Source organism: Mustela nivalis (genome assembly GCF_964662115.1).
Source record: "Mustela nivalis genome assembly, chromosome: 2".
NCBI lineage: Eukaryota > Metazoa > Chordata > Mammalia > Carnivora > Mustelidae > Mustela > Mustela nivalis.
In genome coordinates, this window is record NC_139021.1 from 116203622 (window position 1) to 116224210 (window position 20589).

General features: G+C 37.8%; 1 long non-coding RNA gene and 1 pseudogene across 2 annotated transcripts in view; one reads left to right on the forward strand and one right to left on the reverse strand.

The window, feature by feature from the left end:
* The first annotated feature begins 2270 nt into the window (after positions 1-2270).
* The window catches only part of LOC309859507, a 30819-nt gene continuing 12500 nt past the window's right edge, over positions 2271-20589 (forward strand). Inside the window, exon 1 of the long non-coding RNA XR_014308738.1 lies at positions 2271-2488. This is a non-coding gene — a long non-coding RNA (uncharacterized lncRNA). The remainder of the gene's footprint in view (positions 2489-20589) is intronic.
* Positions 13130-13941, reverse strand: LOC309858944 (ribosome biogenesis protein NSA2 homolog pseudogene; annotated as a pseudogene). Its single transcript has one exon. The product of its transcript is annotated as a ribosome biogenesis protein NSA2 homolog pseudogene (transcript).

The window sequence follows — 20589 nt, forward strand, 5'->3', positions numbered from 1 at the left end:
TGGGATTTACTAAGGCATTTGTATTAGTTTATTAGTTCTCTGTTAAAAGACACCACAGACCAGGGAGCTTTTCTCACAGTTCTGGGGTCTAGAGCCAAGACAAAAGTGTCAGCAGGCATGTTTTCTTCTGAAGCCTTCTCCTTGGCTTGCAGCGGGCCACCTTCTCCTTGTGGCCTTTGTGGGCTCCCATCTGGTGTCTCTCTGGGTGTCCTGATCTCTTCTACTAAGGATACCAACTATAGTGGATTAGGGCCCACTCTAGTGGCTCCATTTTAACTTAGTCACCTGTTTAAAGATCCTATCTCCAAACACAGCCACATTCTGGAGTACTGGAAGTTAGGATCTAACAATATGATTATTTATTTATTTATTCTGTGGGCAGCGGGGGGCCATGCTATTCATTCTATAACAGCATGCTTCCCTATAGCTATTCTAAGGAGATTAGAGTTATATATTTCTAATTTTTCTTCCCAGGAAAAGAGTCAACAATTCAACAATTTTAGTAAACACAGAGCCCAGATGACACAAGGCCCTCCAGTCACTTCCTGACTTAATCAAAATACAGTCTTCATCATGCCCTAAAAAAGCTCTTCTCCATCTGCTCTCCTCAACCCCTTCACTGCTCTGTTTCCCCTACTCTTACCTGATCCCGCTACACCAGTGTATCTGCCACTATGCAGGCTTCTCAGCTAGGGACATGGACACGCCCACTGTGTTCAGTGCTCTTCCCTCCCCCCTTCATTCAGTTCTTCCTCAGTGAAATATTACCTCCTTCTGAGATCCTTGACTAACTCTCTCAGAGATAGTCCCCTACGCTGACCTTCTTTGCTTTATTTTTTTAATCAATATACTTAATATTTTGTTTCCTGATCCTATTATCTCCCCACAAGTGCACATACTAGATCTCTGTCTTATTAACCACTGCTGCCCCTCCATTTGGAACACTTCCTGGCAAGGGGCAAGGACTGAATGAAATGAATAAAAGAAATGTTTGGGTCAGTTTGGATTATGTTCTTCCAGGTTCTCTTGTTCTTATTCTGGGGAGAATATAAGCAGTGGTTGGAAGCACAGGCCTCAGAGGCAGAGAGAATTAGTCAGGGATGATCTACACCACCTGCCAAGGGTTGGTCTTGGATAAGAGTCATCTGTATGAGCCTCAGGCAACTCAGAGAAAGTGAAATTATTTACTTCTGAAAGGGGTGGTGAGGTGAAGGAGGTAGATGGTTAGCGGGGTGATTAACATTTTGCAGTTCCATATCCAAGTCTGGGCTCAGAGAGAGTGTTGAAATGAATCAATGGGTATTGCTTTGGGAAGAAGGGCAGTGGGGCTCTTGAAACGTTGGAGGATGCCTACATTCAAATAGTCTGTTTATGGTCCGGGGAATCATGTCATGGTTTTGTTTTTTTCCCCCCTTTTCCCCTTCATTGCATAGAGATAACCTCTGAAACCAGCTATCACAAAAAGTTATCACAACTTAGGTAACTTCTTTTTCAGAATTTTAAATTTGAAAAGCAAGAAAAAAAATCAAGAATGATTCATTGCTAGCTTTAATACTTTTTTTTTTTTTTTGGTCATATATATTTCGTTTTATAATTTTGTTGTCCATTTTCGCCCCCCACTTTCAAAGGTTTCTTAGAAAATTGCATGAGTTGTAAGGGATCTTTAAATAATATGGCCCAAGTAGTCCCTCCTTATCCATGGGGGTAAGATCAAAGACCCCCCCCATAGATGCCTGAAACCACTGATAATAGGGAACCCTGTAGATGGTGTTTGCTCCTGCACAACCACCCCGGAAAGTGGGATTTACCAACCAGGCACAGTAAGAGATTCACCGCCGTAACTAATAATACAACAACATTCTGGAATAGAAATGATGGAGTGTGGTCTCTTCCTCTCTCTCAAAGTGTTTTACTACACTGCACTCACGCTTCTGTGCATGGCGGGAATGATAAAATGGAGGGAGATGAGAAAATGCCCACGTGAGAAGGTGAGGCAAAGTGCGTGGGCATTCGACGTAGGGACAGACTACTACTGACCTCTGCCAGGACATGAAGGCCGTAGGGGATGCGAAGCAGCCATGGAATCCTGCTAACTTCTGTCCGGAAGTGAATGAGGCTGGCATGATGACACGAGCATAGGTTACTACTGACTTGTGAGGTGAGGCGAGCGACACAGCCTACTGCTGAACTCTGAGGTGAGGCGAGTGACGCAGGCGTGGTGACGTAGGTGTGGGACGCAGGGTAAATTACCGCTGACCTCTGACGTGAGGTCAGAAGGAGATCAGTGGGCTCCCACACCGCCGGACCGGGAGGTGGGGGAGCTGAAGGCGCTGCTGACTGAAAGCACAGACAGGGGAACCCCTGGAGGGGCTGGGACTGCCCGCCATCCTCCGTTTTTAGGAGTGCCTCAGCCCCCCAAGACTGTGGAAGAGCGAAGGCAGAACTGAGAGGTGGGGACGGGGCCCTGCGTGCCGCGCCCATAGGACAGGTAGGTGCTCTTCACTGAGGAAACTGAGGCTGGGCCCGGGTCGGGGCAAAGCAAGGTGGCAGAGCCTCTTGCCTTCCGGTGGACGACTTTACGTCATATTGTTAGATTCGTCCCTGTTGAGCACTCGGGTGGCTGAGGGCTCCCCATGACGAGGAGCCCTGCTGCTCAGCGCGCCCCAGGGAGTGAGTGGCAGGCAGGGGACAGGGCTTCCAGAAGATTCCTCCGGATGTGAATTGACTCGCTTTCGCGAGACCACATTCGAATTTAGAACCTAACGAGCTGCCGCCTTCTATTTTGAGAGAACACAACTCACAGGGGACGCGCCCACTCCACTCACAATGCCGGTGGAAGAGCCATTTTCCTAGGCTTTTATACTTCCTCTTGCTTTTTCCTGAAGGAGGAAGTGCTTATAATCTCACCTCTTAAATGACATTTTAGGGCCTCACAAACTACGGCAAAGGAAGGGACAGAGTCAGCACTAATTTCATAAACTATCTGTTAGGGAATTAATTGCAAGCTGCCTGATTTTTCTTTCAGAAAGAAGTTGTAAAGGAATCCCATAAATTTTGAAGGAGGAATAAATTCTTTCTCAAAAGGGGTGAGAACTGTAGTAAAATGTTAAAATAGCACAAATTAAAGTTGACTGGAGCCTCCTGTAAAATCGAACCAAGCCAAAGGGTAGTAAAGATCACTCTGAAGAAGAAAAATCACTGCCTTTCAAGCAATAAAATAGATTAAAATATTACATTTAAATGTACACTGGGAAAGGCATTCTGAGTCAAAATACACAGAAATTATGTATGTCAAGTGACAGTATTTTGGGTTGAATTTAGTATGTTTTCTCAAACTTAATTCTCAAAAGGGAAATGATATTCCTTTTTTTATATTTCTAAATAAGCTGATGCATCCTGAAAAATACAGTTACATCAAGATTTTACCTTGAAAATAGGGTCACCTTAACTTAAGACCATATGAAATAGAAAATGTAATTAGTTCTTACTAATTTTGGTTTTAGTGTATAAATAGTGCCATGTGAATATATAACTAGTGTCATTTCTCAACTTTTCCTATGAGGCTTCCCTGTATCATATTTTTCTCTCAACTTCTCAGTTATGTTTCCTACACAATCGTTGAATCTTTAGGAAAACAAAGTAACTTTGACTACATCCAAGGACAGTGATCATCTTCACATCTCCTTTGCCAAGAATTGCATCGTGCGTCTAGCAATTTCACTTAGAAGTACTTGTCAATTGAAAAAATTCTTACAAAATTGATCTGCAGAAGTGATATTTAAAATGCATCATTAAATCGGGTTGCTTTGAGTTCAGTTGTTTTTTCCATATTTAGGGCAATCTTCTCTCTGCATTTTGTGAACAATAAAGATTCAATTAAATCTTCATGAAATTTTGATAATCTAATCCACACTGTAATATGGATATCAGGAGCGTTCTTGGGGATCATAAACCTGAATGTGAGCCTTATATCCACCATAAGTATAATTAGCATGTAACTTGATATCTCTGCATCTCAGTGTCCCCATTTGTAAAAAGGGGACAAGACATGTTATAAAGATGTTGGGAAAAAATTACCTTAGTTAATGTGTGTGGAGCATTTGCAACAATAGTGAAAAACAGAAAAATGCTAATCAATGTTTACTGTGACAGGGATTATAAATATTATTTTCTATATACCAATTAACTGATTTGGGTAAGTCAGTTATATCTTTAGGCCTCAACAATCTCACTTAAACAAGATACGGTGGTTGGGCTAAGTTGTCAGTAATGCCCTTTCTAGACCTAAAAGTTATTAATTTTATGACTGTAAGGCAAGGTATACGTGGTCTGAAAGATTTGTTAGATAATTTCTCTTCAGTTATATGCACAGGGTTCTCTCCCCACTATTAAAAATAATGTATGATAAAAATAGTGGAAAGTGCATTCAGAGAATTTAGGGAGGGATGTGCATGGTTTAGACTCAAGCTGGGTAGTAGCTAGCTTTGTCATTTTGTCAAGTTATATGGATATGGCATATGATTCTCTGTTAAAGGTGCACTAGAAGAAGTGCCCGCTTATTATCAAACAAAAAGTGAACAATATAATGATTTTAACAGCTTTCATAGGCTTTTTACAGGGATTCCAGGAATTCTTACATGCAACAAATTTGTATATATTGTAGCACATTTGGGCCTAGGGTCAGCACATACAATGTTACTGATCAGGTTTAAAGCCCAAGAGCTAATGCAAATTGTCAGCTTTACCACATTCTACACAGAAAACCTCTAGTTCCCTTTAAACTTAATAAGGCTAGAGAAAAAGAGATGTCCCAGAGAGTCTTTCAGTACTTGGTGGAGAAAAATACAAGGCACAAGTTATGTAACCTTCAGCAAACTCTTTGGCTAAGTTTACAACATTTGGTAAAACCTCTAATTTGCATGTGCTTTCCTTGGATTTTTAAGTCTGTCCAGTTTTGTCTGGTTTTGGAGCATCATCTCTGGAGGGACGTCAAACAGTTCTTTTGAAATTCTGACTAGGTCCACCAACCAACTCTGATGGGTTGGACCTATACTTTCACACTTACCTTTGTTTTTTCAAATAAAATGCCCTAGTGAAAGCTGTACAGATTTATGATGAGTGAACTAAAGATTCTCTTTCTTGGTTCCCTTTGACCCAATGTTTGAGAGCACTAAGTGATGTGGTTAGCTGGGAGTGTGGGTTGGCATCCATAAAAATATTTTAAACCCTAAACTAGGCAAGTCTCTGACTATAGTATGAGAGAACCCTCAGTGAAATGTATTTTGACAACATCATTATTTTTGTAGTGTTTAGTATTGTTTATTGTAGCCTGCTCTTTGGTAAGTTTTATATATTTATGTCTTTGTGTCCTGTAGTGACTTAAATGTATATATCTTCAAGATTGGCAAGAGTTGTGCACTGAATAGGTATTATTTTTTTTTAAAGATTTTATATATTTATTTGAGAGAGAGAGACAGTGAGAGAGAGCATGAGCGAGGAGAAGGTCAGAGGGAGAAGCAGACGCCCCATGGAGCTGGGAGCCCGATGTGGGATTCGATCCTGAGACTCCGGGATCATGACCTGAGCCGAAGGCAGTCGTCCAACCAACTGAGCCACCCAGGCATCCCTGAATAGGTATTATTTATTGATAATTAATTCATTAGTAAAATACAAAGTTCTTTCATAAACTCTGCTGGACAAATGAATGAAAATAAAACTCATTTCCTCTGAATATAAAATAAAATGGCATTTATTTGTGTTTATATAGACCAAAAAACCCTGGATATTTCTTTATTTTTTTATTTTTAAAAAATATCTCTGATCTCTGACAGGCAGAGATCACAAGTAGGCAGAGAAGCAGGCAGAGAGAGGGGAGGAAGCAGGCTCCCTGCTGAGCAGAGAGCCCTATGTGGGGCTCGATTCCAGGACCCTGGGATCATAACTGGAGCTGAAGGCAGAGGCTTAAACCCACTGAGCCACCAAGGCACCCCAAACCCTGGATATTTCATTCTAAAATCCGTTCCCTTGTACTACCTATTTTACTTAAAACAATTGAGTATTTAGGGAAGTGAAGTAAACCTATATTCTTGATAGGTCGATTAGTCTATCATAACTTTTTGTAAAATCTTGTAATTACCTCAGTCATATTAATTTATCTGGATAAACATACACCTTTAGCTAAAAGTATTCTTTTTTTTTTTTTAAAGATTTTATTTATTTATTTGACAGAGAGAGATTACAAGTAGGCAGAGAGGCAGGCAGAGAGAGAGGAAGGGAAGCAGGCTCCCTGCCGAGCAGAGAGCCCGATGCAGGACTCGATCCCAGGACCCTGAGATCATGACCTGAGCCGAAGGCAGTGGCCCAACCCACTGAGCTACCCAGGCGCCCCTAAAAGTATTCTTAAAGATAGATATTATAAGATTGAGTTTTTCAAATTTGTGCACTGTTAATTAGAAATCTAAAAGTACTTTGGATATATTGCTAATATTATTCATGGTGTATTCAAGTGTGTTCTTGAATAAGATCTTACAGTATTTGGTGTCCATATGTCAGTGGATCAGTACAACATAAGAGTGATTTATCTAAAGGTTCTACTAGCTTGGGAGTGGCAAATTAATATTTTATAAATATATTCCACATACAATATTTAAAATAAATACAGATCATTTCAATAGCCCAGTACTTTTTTATTGAACCTTTTCCCATCCAAATATTTTTGAGGAGCTTCCTCTTTATCTGTGGGACTGCAGTGTATGGCGAGTCTATCCTGGAGTGTCTGGAAAGTTCATCATGCTCTAGAGCCCCATGTTTCCATCTGTCTGAATAAAAGTAACCTGTCCTCTGTCCCATTCCCTTAGTCACCCATCCTGCTAAAGTCATTATGGGTGACACATTATACTCATAAATAACACATTTTTACATATTTTTGAAGTTAATGCTTTCATGTAAGAAGTGGGCAGAAGTTTCAGACTTTTTTCAGGTCGGTTGAAAAGAGAGCTTTGAGCAGGTAAGCTGGTTTATTATTTTTTGAGTCATATTCTATTATGCTGTTACTTGCCATTTATTACACATTGATCTACTCTGGAGAGAACTGACGTAAGTATGTGTAGAGGGTAGGATAATTTTCCAGGACTTCTTGGCCACTCTGTCCAACTAATAGATGTTTGAATAACATAAGACACACATCACATGGAGTTTGGACTTGGCCCATGTTTGTACAAGGGTTTCTGTGTTTCAGGGAGTAAAAGAATGCTACATACATGGCTGGCATTTTAAAGAAACACCAGCCTGTCTAGCCAGTCATTAGTGAGGTATGCCATTGAATTAGTGGAAGACTTCCAGGTATGCACTGGTCTGTCCTTAGGCAAGCAGTGAATCAAGCCAGAACCCTAGACCAGGCAGTGGCCAAGCAGCAAGAAGGTACTGGGTATTATCTTCTCCATAAGATCTAATTTGTATAAAATGTAAAAATATGTGTGCAGAGGTAACTAAGTTCAATCTTTCTTTTTTTTTTAATGTTTCTAAATTAAAAATACATACTTTTTTAATTTCAATCTTTCTGAGATTTTGAGAGGATAAAGACATATTAAAAAAAAAAAAAGAATGAAAAACTAAACTTGAAAGGAAGTAGGACATTAGGAACAAAGAAAGCCCTGCAAAATAGCACACAGACTTAGTTATTATAGATCTCACATTCTGTTTAGGCTCCACCACTGTGATGATGTAAATGTATCTGTGAATATTCAGCACCCCACTTTTTCTGTAATTCTCCTCCTACCTCAGAGCAGCTTTTCTTTTTTCCTGTATTTTTAAGGCCATTGCTCTCAAATAGGTAAGTATTTTTGTTTTTTTTTTTTTAATAGTTCTCATCTTAGTGGACTGGTTGTTGAAATAATTTAACTGTTGTCCAGACAAAGACCATGAAAATGTGTAGGAATCATCTGTGATCCTGGGATTGAGTCTCTGGTTTAAAGACATTAGGCTCTCCTTAGAAAGGAAAAGGCTTTCTGAAGAGTTTCTAAGTTTATATTATAGATTTAAAAAACTACACGGGCAAGTACACAAAATTCAGCACATTTCCAATTTTCGTCTTCACCTTATACAATCCTACTTGGCATTGCTCATCACATCACCCATCCCTGTCAAGTGGGTCTTCATGGTTTCTCCTGATAAATCACCTTCTACTTTTGTTTTCATTCTGCTCTGTCCTAGGCCCTACTTTCTTCAATTAAAGCCCAGCTCAAATGCCATAAAAGCTTTCTTGATAGTCAAAATGTCTATGCTCACATAGTCTAGCCCATGAAGTTCAGTACTTATCAATGAAATGCTCTGTAATGATCTAACAGTACCTAATGTTATAATATTTATATTGAAGGCACTGTTTAGGTGTTAAACAAATGTTCCTTAATTCCCCCAGGAATCATACAATGCAGATCTTTTTCTTTTAGAAAAGGAGGGGCAGAGACTGGGACCCTGCCCAGCAATCAAAGATGTGCCTGTGGTCTTGCCACCATGTTCCTCTGTGAAGACGTTTATCTTTTATAAGTATTATATCTTCCGTAGTACCCAGGAGAAAGGTGTGTGTATCACTAAACAGTGACCAATTTAGTGTCAAAATTAAAGACCAATTATACGTGGGTGTACATAGTCTTATATTATTTTACAATTATGTTGAAATCTGGAAGGAAATAGGAAAGAGTAGCCATGGGTGTATACCTAAATCCTTTGCACCATTGCATTTATGTGATATCTGAGAGTTCCAGAAAAGCCAAGCAGTGAATATTTAGATTTTAGGCATTGCTCCTTCAGCTTACATTGTTGATACAACTTTTACATTAATTTTAAGCTTTTCCTTTCACCTTGGCAAGAACCCAGAATGATGCAGAATGGGGAACAAAAACAGAAATGATGAGAAAATCATTATATGCCTAACCACACCAGAACAGTTGCTCTAGGACCTGATACAGTGAGAAGGATGCCATGAATCATAAGGTAAAAGACAGCTTCCAAGTTCAGTGGCTAACCACAGAAAACTGCATGTAAACCAATTAGCCCTTAAGAAAGACAAAAAAATCCACAAATGCACAGCATGCATTTTTTAACCACTTACCTGGGAAAAAGAGATAGTAATTGCAAAAATGAGATCGTGAAAATGCTTACCCCGAGACCACATCAGGAGATGCTGGCATAGTGCTAACTGTGCCAAGAATAAAAAATAAAAATAAAGGGTGATTTCATATCCTAGATGAATATCCAATTACTGACTGGCTTAAAAATAATTTTTTTTGCCCACTGTAAGTACAGTGGTATTTTCAGTGCTACAACAGTATAAAGACCAAGCAACAGAAAACCATATTTCTTGTTTTCTTTCATCTCTTCCACTGCTCCGGGCCAAAGACATGTCTGTAGCAAAGGCGTGGGCTATATATGTAAGGTTATAGGTGAGTCGGTTCTATACAAATATTTTTCAGGTTGATGATCAAAGACTGTTGTGAAATGCAAGGGATCCAAACTTTTGACTATACTTTGTAATTTGAATGCAGTATTGAGTTTATTAGAAAACTAATGAATAGTGAAGTATTTAAGTTAACAAGAAGAACACAACTTACTTATTGTTATCAGCATAGCAATTGCTACCCTAAAATCTACTTCCCTGACTCCATCTGTATAAACCCAGTACAACTTAAAGGATGACTTGATTTATACTTCTCTTTTCCATAAAAAATATTTAAATATTTTAAAATACAGTTGAATTAAATTTTCTAAAGCTTTTTACTTTTTGGTTTGGCAAAAGTTCACCCTTGGAATAGGTACTTGTATGTCATTTACAAATACTATTCCAAAAGGATTTGTCCAAGGGTTGTAGAGCTATCAATAGTTACATAGGTATACATTGTGAATAAAAAAGTGGGAATTATTTTGCGCAAAAGAAAAATGTGTCTGTGAATTAGCCAAAAGACACACAGTATTATAGTGAGCTTTTTATGTTGTTTAAAACTTAACAAAATTTGCCTTTTAGTATTTGTCTATGTTAATGAGTTTTCTTTAGCTACTTGCTCTGTGCATAGCACTGAGCACAGGAAGTAAGAATTAAATATATATCCTAATTGATTCATAAACTATAATATAGTTTCACTTTTAATTCCACTTTTGTTTAGACAAATAGTCCTTTGATTTGTGAATGATACTGCTGAGAAAAATCTTTACGTAGAGTTTATCACAAAAGAAAATGGCAAAACACTTTCAAAAATTTTTAAATATAAATTTTTGCATAGAAAGATCAAATTATATTTTAAGACACTTAGGAAAGATTTAAAATATGATTGTATATTCTAAGTGTCTTTTTGTTGTGGTGGTTGTTTTAGAACCTTACCACAAAAGAAGTTTTTAAAGCAATTAATTTCTTGAGAGAATAAGTAAATATTAGCTAGGTTTAAGAAAAATTCTAATATAAATACAGGCTGCCTCTTTAGAAGTAGACTATTTTGATAAAGTTCATTTGCAAGTTAATACTTTTAAAAAGCACATGCATTTTAGAGATAGCAAAGTTGAAAAAATTTGCTAAGTTTGGCACATTAGAACTTCAAAACAGTGAAAAAGACATTCTTAAAGTACCATTAGAGTGTTTATTTCCTAAGTCATGAACTCGTTAGTTATTCGATGTAGTAGTGCTCCATAAATAGTTTTAAATTTGGGAACCTGGGTGACTCAGTGGGTTGAGCCTCTGTCTTCGGCTCTAGTCATGATCTCAGAGTCTTGGAATCAGGCCCTATATCAGGCTCTCTGCTCAGCGGGGAGCCTGCTTCCCCCCATCTCTGCCTGCCTCCTCTCTGCCTACTTGTGATTTCTCTCTGTCAAATAAATAAATAAAATCTTTAAAAATATATATGTATATATTTTAAATTTATGTCAAGAGGATTGTTAAATTTTAAAAAGTCTAAAAATAATATCTACACAGTGGTTGTATTTGTGGGAAAAATGGTAAGTCAAGATAAAAATCATATATATATTTATATGCATAAATAAATATGTGACAGATTAACATGTCAATGTATTAATTTTTTGGTTTCTCTATATTTCTCTTTTCTCTTAGTTTGAACCCTGAGGGCACGCTTAGTCCATGGGGAAGCAGAAGCAGAAATTTAAAGAAAGTCCTGACCTAAGTCTAAGATGGAAAGATTTTGCTTCAGTTTCCAAAACATCAAGAGACAATTTTTCTCTTCATAAGACTAGTGAAAACAGGTCCAAAGAGAAAGGAGCAGGTAGACCAGGGTCCTTACTGGAGAAAAGGAAGCTTCTTGATAGGACCAAGGAGTAAGGTAGAGGGGCCTTGGGCTATTCTTTTGTTAGTGTAGACAACAGATCCCTGCCATCCATTCCCTAGGGACATTTGTAAGCCCCCCAGCACAGGGTTGGAGAATTGGATACCATGACCAGAACACAAGGGTCCAGAGTCAGGAGTTTTCTAAATATTTGGGGCAATGGAAAAATGCTTGGGAAGGACCTACAGGAAGAAATGAAAGGGGTGATTTTTATGTCTGGGGCCATTTGTAGAATTGGAGGAGGCGGGAGCCAAGGAGAAGTTTTGAATAGTCTCTGGTTTAAAGGTTTTACAAGAAAGTATTCATTTAATGTTTTGTGTTATTCAAATAATTTTAAGCCACTGATTTGACTTTAAAAAAGAGAAATTGTAATAAAATACTTTAAAATTTTTTCTTGAAAGCTGATGATTTTTAAAAAGAGGAAGTTTAAAAAGTGTTACCCCCAAATTCATATATTGAAATCCTAACGCCCAACATGATGGCATATGGAGGTGGAGCCTCAGTGAGGGGTATTGAGGTCATGAGAGTGAGGCCCTCAATGAGTAGTATTGGTGCCCCTATAAAAAAGAGAGCCTGCAGGGCTCTCTCATCCCTGTCATCACTGAGGGCATAGAAGGAGGACAGTAGTCTATGAACCAGGACTTAGGCTCTCCCCCAACACTGAATCTCTCAGCTCCTTAACCTTGGACTGTGAGAAATAAATTTCTGTTGCTTATATACCAGCAGTCTGCAATACTTTTTTAAAGCAGCTCGAACAGAATAAAATAGGAAACAAATGATAATTTTAACTGAGACTCTAAAAGGATCTTCTGAGTATTGCCACAAAATTACAAGTTGGGTTCATCACCTCTAATTTCATCTCAAAGTACATTATTTTCCTTTTACATGGTAATATCTCTAATCATTTATTATAATAATATATCAGATGTGATTTAGATTTATTTGAGAGGGTTGGAAAAAGAACGAAAATAGGAAGAGAAAGGGAAAATATGAAGGGACCAAAAGGGATATGTGTAGGTAGCAGTTGACATTTATTGATCACTTTTTGTATTCCAGCTTTTAATTTTAGCACTTCACATAAATTACATAATTAAGTATTCAAAACAACTCTTAAGAGGTTGGTGTTATTATTACTCCATTTTACAAATGAGGCAATTGAGGGACAAAAACACTAAGCAGCTTGTCTTAAGGACTTAGAGTTGGAGGGGGTGAAGCAGAGAGGTGAACCTTGAAAGTCTAGCTCTAGATGTGAACTTCCAGGCACCATATCAGATTTTCTCCTTCAGTGTATGTAGTAAAAATTAGCATAGAGGACATTAACTAAGGCGGGGGGATGGAAAAACAGCAGAGAGTGGAATGTATGTATACAAGAAATGGTATGATAAGGAAATCAATTCTGGATTAACCTGTTCCTTTAATTACCACTAGGTGGCAGTGGTGTCCCAGGACACCTTAATTACTTTTGGGATCAAGAGGGTTAAACCATAGGCCTTAGGGTGATGTGGAATGAGGAACTGTACAACCTCATTCAATGTTATGAGATATTCGTAAATCAAATGTGACCTCTAAGGGGACCTTTTTGACTCTGGCTTAAGTTGAAATATTATCTATTTATATTCTCATTAATTCCTTCTCTCAACCTTAAATTTGTCACTATAATTAATATCATTGTCTTTTTTGATTTTAATAAAAGTCTATTATAATGTTTTTCACAATAAAATAAATATTTCTCCTGATGACTGCAGATATGTAAGGCTGTTTGTTAGTATTCAGAACCACCACAGTAATGGTAGTCTTCCGACTGGTGTGAAGGCTTCAGTAATTATAAGGAATTACTTATTTGAAACCGCTGTCAAACCAGCAGGACTGCATTTATGCATCCATCATTTTCAGCATTGTTGGTAACCTGGGCATATTTTCCCCAAATAACTTCGCCTCCTTGTGTCACCAGGCCCAACTCACTCGCAATCACCTCAATTACAGTACTTTCGGTAGTAACACCCAAAGTTGTATATAGTGGGGATGAAGGATTCTCTTTTACACCAAGTATTGGCAGGCAAAAGGTGGTTTCAATTCAGGATGTGTTCCATGGGCCTTTTTGAAACATCAGCCTATTGGCCTAATGGATCTTTCCTGTTTAGGTGGTTTTCAAGTAAAGCTGTCTTCAACAAAGCAGACTTTAGTGACCATCCTCTTCCATGCTTTCTTCTTTCTCCTTCCTGTTTGAATAATTTTTAATACTTCTGTTTCTCCCTGGGCACGAACTTTGGGTAAAGGAACTTCCCATTTTCCCTCTTTCTCTTTTCATTTTTGTTTAATTATTTTGGAAAATACTTTAGCTTGTGTCTCCCTCCCTGTCCAGTAGATAGGCAGGTACTGCTCCTTTTGGAGTCTTTTCATCATTCTTTTGTTTGGTGTTTCTCTTTTCATGCATTTTGATTTCATTTGTATTTCTCAGCATGGCGCTGTTGATGGTAGAGCTTAGCTTTCAGACCACTCATCTTTTTTGCCTTCTTTGTTCATGAGCCTCTCTCGAACTTATTTCTTTCTTTTTCTCATGGTAATCCACACAATAGCCATAGCGCTTCTGGTGTAACTCAATATATTCATTTTGTGACATGATGATGGCCGTAGAGCCATTGGGTACAGCAGCTGGGGTGCAAAGAAGCTCTCGATTTTTGGGTCTCCCAGATCCATGAGCTGACTCCTTGCAAGCCATGACAGGAAAGAGACCAGTATCACTGTCTTGATAAAGACACAATCCTGCACCAAGTATCATGTATTTATTAGTTAATAAAAAGAGTCCATCCTTATTCTCCAGGGTCATTTTCACAAAGATGACAGTGCAACTCAAGATTAAAGTAAAATGGTAATTATTAGAAATACGTGTAACATTGGGCTATAATCAAGTAGTATTTAGCTAGGAAATCTAGGATTGCTGAGCCTAACCACTCCACCCCTATAAAGTTCTTGAGAAGGAGATAGTCACAAGAGGCAAACATGATAAACTAGTTCCTCCCTTTTTTGGGGTTGACTACCTACTAACTGCCCCATTTGGAACTTACTGGAAGACAACATTCACAGATGATCTGAGCTCAAGCACCAAGTGGAGCTTCTACCTTAGCGCCCTCTTCTTACTGCCAGATGGTTTGCATGATGAAAGAAGTAAGTTTATTTTAAGTCGAAATTCTCCCCAGGCTATCTGAACAGCTGAGAGCTCAGAATGGTTGGTCTGCGTTAAGGAGCTGGGTCTTGAGTCACTTTATTCTGGAAGCAGAAGAGCAGAAAACACGGGAAAAGTTTAAGAGAGAAAGCCACACCAACCATGAGAACTCTTGGTACCCAGCCGTCAAAGATTAGCAGACATGGCCTAACCACTATTCTGGAAGCCAGTCCTATCAAGATAACTGCTCCACACTGTGGGAGGCAGTCAGTGGCAGGTAGGGGGAGAATTGAGAATCGTCTCCACCATACAGACAAAGATAACAGTGTGCCTAAACTATTGCTAGTTTAGGGAACTATTGAAATAAAAGACAACAGATGCATTAAATCTTGTTTCTAGGGCTGTGCTTGCTACACGGTTGAAGCCATTAGCCCTCAGTAGCTAGTGAGCACTTGGAAGTGTTACTGAGAAACTGGTGAGACTCCGAAATTGAATGTTTGATTTTATTTGGTTTTAATTAATTTCAGTTTATTAATTTATTAATTTCAGTTTAAAAACAAACAGTATAAAATATTTTTCTGTTAAGCACAGTTTTATTGTTTTGGTAGGACTCATTTCTCTTTAACCCTAGTATTGCATTAGATAGGTACTGTTGCATTGTAATGGGTATGATGAATAGCACTTCCTTCTTTTATGTACACTACCAGTTGAATCAGTATCAAAGGATAGGTTCAGTTGGGGTGATTTTTGTAATATGTTTATGTAAATTTTTTTATTTAGACAGCCTATGTTATAGTGCTATCTGTATAAATTATAATTGGTAATTAAATTGAAACACTTTAATAATAATATATTTATTTTTGGCATTAATATTAGTGTGGGCAAATTTTCAAATTTATAATAAAGGTATATGTCTGGCGCAGCCAGTTGAAAAGGAAGAGTCTGGTATTTTGATGGGAACAGTAAAGAAAAAAAGAAACTGGAAGAATATATGTGAAAATGTAATGAACAGAGGCAATTACACTTTATAGGACACATCAAAAAGGCTGCTTGTTTGCTGTGTAAACAATTCTTTTTTTTTTTTTTTTAGATTTTATTTATTTGCTACAGAAAGAACATGTATGAGAGAGTGAGCAAGAACACAAGCAGGGGGAGCAACAGGTGGAGGGAGAAGCAGGCTGCCCTCTGAGCAGGGAGCCCAATTCTAGACTGTATCCCAGGACCCTGGCTAGGATCATGACCTGAGCTGAAGGTAGCTGTTTAACTGACTGAGCCACCCAGGCACCCCTAAAAACTTTTTTAAAGATAATAAAGTGGGTGATATTCAGAGATATTTTTAGCAAATGCAGAGTAAATTTGATCATTAAACATCTAACACATTTAAAAGTTTTTTTAATAGGGCCTGAGCTTATAATCTTGACATGCTATAAAATGGCTTGGATATTTGCACAAAAAAAGAAAATCACTTTTAGATAGATGATAAAATAAGTCATTTAAATTATGGCAATTTTGTTAAATAATTACATGAAAAAGATTAAAAAATGCATTTTATAAAAAAAGTTAAAGGTCTTCAATGAAACTGTCAAACAGTTACCAGGAAAACAAAAAGTCTTTCTAAAAATATTAGGTATCAATTGATTGAAAGTTCGAGAAACTGAAATATTTTCTTTAAGATTTAAGATGAGTCATGCAGTGTGAGATGTTGCTCAATTAATACCTTAGTAACATTTGTCTCAAAAGGCCTTCCAAGTTCACAAAAAAGCTGTTAGCTGCTTATGACCTAGAAAATTAAGTTGTGTTGTAGATATTTTGGATTCTTACTTCAGTTAAGAAGAATTTCAAATACATCTCCAAAAAAATCACTTTCTGTTATAAAAGACTCCAGTTACATTATGTCAAAAATTCAAATACACTGGAATTTTAAAAACAAGAGACTCATGTTTTCTTTATTATTTCACTACATGAACCTTAGAAGTATCATGAATGCAACTGTTAAAATTATTCAAATTTAAATGTAAGGCCATGGATATACATATATTCACAGCTCATGAACTATTGCTAGTTTAGGGAACTATTGAAATAAAAGACAACAGATTCATTAAATCTTGTGTTATTTGCTAGTGCTCATTAGGTGAGTCATGGGAGAATTTTATAAAGATGTATTGTTACCTCCATATCAAGGTTGTGTTTTTTTTTTAATTTTTTATTTTTTATAAACATATATTTTTATCCCCAGGGGTACAGGTCTGTGAATCACCAGGTTTACACACTTCACAGCACTCACCAAAGCACATACCCTCCCCAATGTCCATAATCCCACCCCCTTCTCCCAAACCCCCTCCCCCAGCAACCCTCAGTTTGTTTTGTGAGATTAAGAGTCACTTATGGTTTGTCTCCTTCCCAATCCCGTCTTGTTTCATTGATTCTTCTCCTACCCACTTAAGCCCCCATGTTGCATCACCACTTCCTCATATCAGGGAGATCATATGATAGTTGTCTTTCTCTGCTTGACTTATTTCACTAAGCATGATACGCTCTAGTTCCATCCATGTTGTCGCAAATGGCAAGATTTCATTTCTTTTGATGGCTGCATAGTATTCCATTGTGTATATATACCACATCTTCTTTATCCATTCTTTGTCCATTCATCTGTTGATGGACATCTAGGTTCTTTCCATAGTTTGGCTATTGTGGACATTGCTGCTATAAACATTCGGGTGCACGTGCCCCTTTGGACCACTACGTTTGTATCTTTAGGGTAAATACCCAATAGTGCAATTGCTGGGTCATAGGGCAGTTCTATTTTCAACATTTTGAGGAACCTCTATGCTGTTTTCCAGAGTGGTTGCACCAGCTTGCATTCCCACCAACAGTGTAGGAGGGTTCCCCTTTCTCCACATCCTCACCAGCATCTGTCATTTCCTGACTTGTTGATTTTAGCCATTCTGACTGGTGTGAGGTGATATCTCATTGTGGTTTTGATTTGTATTTCCCTGATGCCAAGTGATATGGAGCACTTTTTCATGTGTCTGTTGGCCATCTGGATGTCTTCTTTGCAGAAATGTCTGTTCATGTCCTCTGCCCATTTCTTGATTGGATTATTTGTTCTTTGGGTGTTGAGTTTGCTAAATTCTTTATAGATTCTGGACACTAGTCCTTTATCTGATATGTCCTTTGCAAATATCTTCTCCCATTCTGTCAGTTGTCTTTTGATTTTGTTAACTGTTTCCTTTGCTGTGCAAAAGCTTTTGATCTTGATGAAATCCCAATAGTTCATTTTTGCCCTTGCTTCCCTTGCCTTTGGCGTTGTTCCTAGGAAGATGTTGCTGCGGCTGAGGTCGAAGAGGTTGCTGCCTGTGTTCTCCTCAAGGATTTTGATGGATTCCTTTCGCACATTGAGGTCCTTCATCCATTTTGAGTCTATTTTTGTGTGTGGTGTAAGGAAATGTTCCAATTTCATTTTTCTGCATGTGGCTGTCCAATTTTCCCAACACCATTTATTGAAGATGCTGTTTTTTTTCCATTGGACATTCTTTCCTGCTTTGTCGAAGATTAGTTGACTGTAGAGTTGAAGGTCTATTTCTGGGCTCTCTATTCTGTTCCATTGATCTATGTGTCTGTTGTTGTGCCAGTACCATGCTGTCTTGATGATGACAGCTTTGTAATAGAGCTTGAAGTCCGGAATTGTGATGCCACCAACTATATTCAAGGTCTTTTCTGGTTCCATATAAATTTTAGGATTATTTGTTCCATTTCTTTGAAAAAGATGGATGGTACTTTGATAGGAATTGCATTAAATGTGTAGATTGCTTTAGGTAGCATAGACATTTTCACAATATTTATTCTTCCAATCCAGGAGCATGGAACATTTTTCCATTTCTTTGTGTCTTCCTCAGTTTCTTTCATGAGTACTTTATAGTTTTCTGACTATAGATTATGTGCCTCTTTGGTTAGGTTTATTCCTAGGTATCTTATGGTTTTGGGTGCAATTGTAAATGGGATTGACTCCTTAATTTCTCTTTCTTTTGTCTTGCTGTTGGTGTAGAGAAATGCAACTGATTTCTGTGCATTGATTTTATATCCTGACACTTTACTGAATTCCTGTACAAGTTCTAGCAGTTTTGGAGTGGAGTCTTTTGGGTTTTCCACATATAGTATCATATCATCTGCGAAGAGCGATAATTTGACTTCTTCTTTGCCAATTTGGATGCCTTTAATTTCCTTTTGTTGTCTGATTGCTGAGGCTAGGACCTCTAGTACTATGTTGAATAGCAGTGGTGAGAGTGGACATCCCTGCCGTGTTCCTGACCTTAGCGGAAAAGCTTTCAGTTTTTCTCCATTGAGAATGATATTTGCGGTGGGTTTTTCATAGATGGCTTTGATGATATTGAGATATGTGCCCTCTATCCGTACACTTTGAAGAGTTTTGATCAGGAAGGGATGCTGTACTTTGTCAAATGCTTTTTCAGCATATCAAGGTTTTTTGAAACAAAAACAATAATGATGAAAAATGGCAATGGGATTTATGTTTTCTCACTTATATCATCACACTGTATAAACACACACACACACACACACACACACACACACAAACACACACACAGGCAATATTTGAAGGTCTAAGAAAAGGAAGTATTTGCAACCTAGCTAGACAGGTACAAGAATTTGTCAAAATTGAAACTGTTAATAGTTCAATTCAGTAATAATTATTTTGCACATTTTTAATGTGAACCAATATACAAGAGAGTTTTAATTGTAATTGCCAGTATTATGTAAATGGCTGTAAAAAGAAGGAGAAAAATCTGAGGAATGCTGTTGATATTGATAAGCTTTTAGAATTGCTTTTCAATTTATTAATTTCTTTGAATTTGATGTTAATAATATTGAGCTGAAACAAGAGTTAACGAATTTACTTAATTTGGGTAGACCTAGAAACTGATATGGTTTTGTTTCAAAGACAAGGTGTTCATTCTAGAGAATGATGAATTATTTTTGTTAGTGTGGATGTGAATATTAATAGAAAATGATTTTTTGTTACTTGCCTCAGTTATTGGGAAGCACTTAAAGATATTAGGAAAATCGGTAGGTGAATCTGCTTTTTCAGCTGTAAATTTTCTGAAATCTAAGTACAGACCATATATTCCTAGTAAAAATTTAGCTCCCACACAGTATGTGCTATAGTCTCTAAGTGTAATATGCACACTAACTTTCAAAAACTTAAAGAAAAATAATGTAAAATAGATAATTTATATTTTAAAATAATGATTGTTGAAATGATAATATATAATAGCCATTGAGCTAAAGTATAATACTAAAACTAATCCCCCCTTTTTTTCCTTTATTAGTTACTTTAAAACTTTCTCTTTCTGGCTCTCATTATCCTTGTGTTGAGCAGTGCTGGTCTGGGCTTTGCTCAGGATTACCTGGGGGAGTTGGACTTAGCCCTGAGGAATATTGGAGCCCTATTTTGACCTAACATCCTTACAATGCTTGGTTGCAGAGTACAGTCTTAGAGTAAAAGTGTGATAGCTGAGGGCTTTCCTGGTTTCTCATAGCTCTTGAGGATAAATTCCTGACAGACACCTGGGCATACAGATTCCCATTAAACCCATACTCAGCAGCTGTCCCTCAAATCTGGGACTATCCTTCCCCTTTCTTCCCCTCCACCGCCCCCCACCCTGCACTGTGTCCTTTGGCTTTGTAACTAAATCCTTAGCCTTAGCCTTGCCCTCCTCCAGCAATCCTGTCTTTTATCCATCTGAGTCCCCCCAAAAAGCTACCACTACCCTCTTTTCCTTCCTCTCCTTTACTGCACACACATCTGCTGATGCTAATTGGCTTCCTTTAGGGTCTCTTAGAAGGAATCAGACATTCTAATCAATGGAGAGGTTATCATTTCGTCCATCTGGTTCCAAAAACTTTAAGGAGTTACTATCTACTTAATGAAAGACATGTCTCCTCACCTTCGTATAAACTTACAAAGAAGAAAGAAAACCCATGGGGTTCATTCCCCCTTGCCTCCAATTTATGGCTCAGAAAAAAAAAAAAATCAAAATTATTATGGAACATGAGTGAAAAAGCTAAAGCAAATGGACATTTATCAGG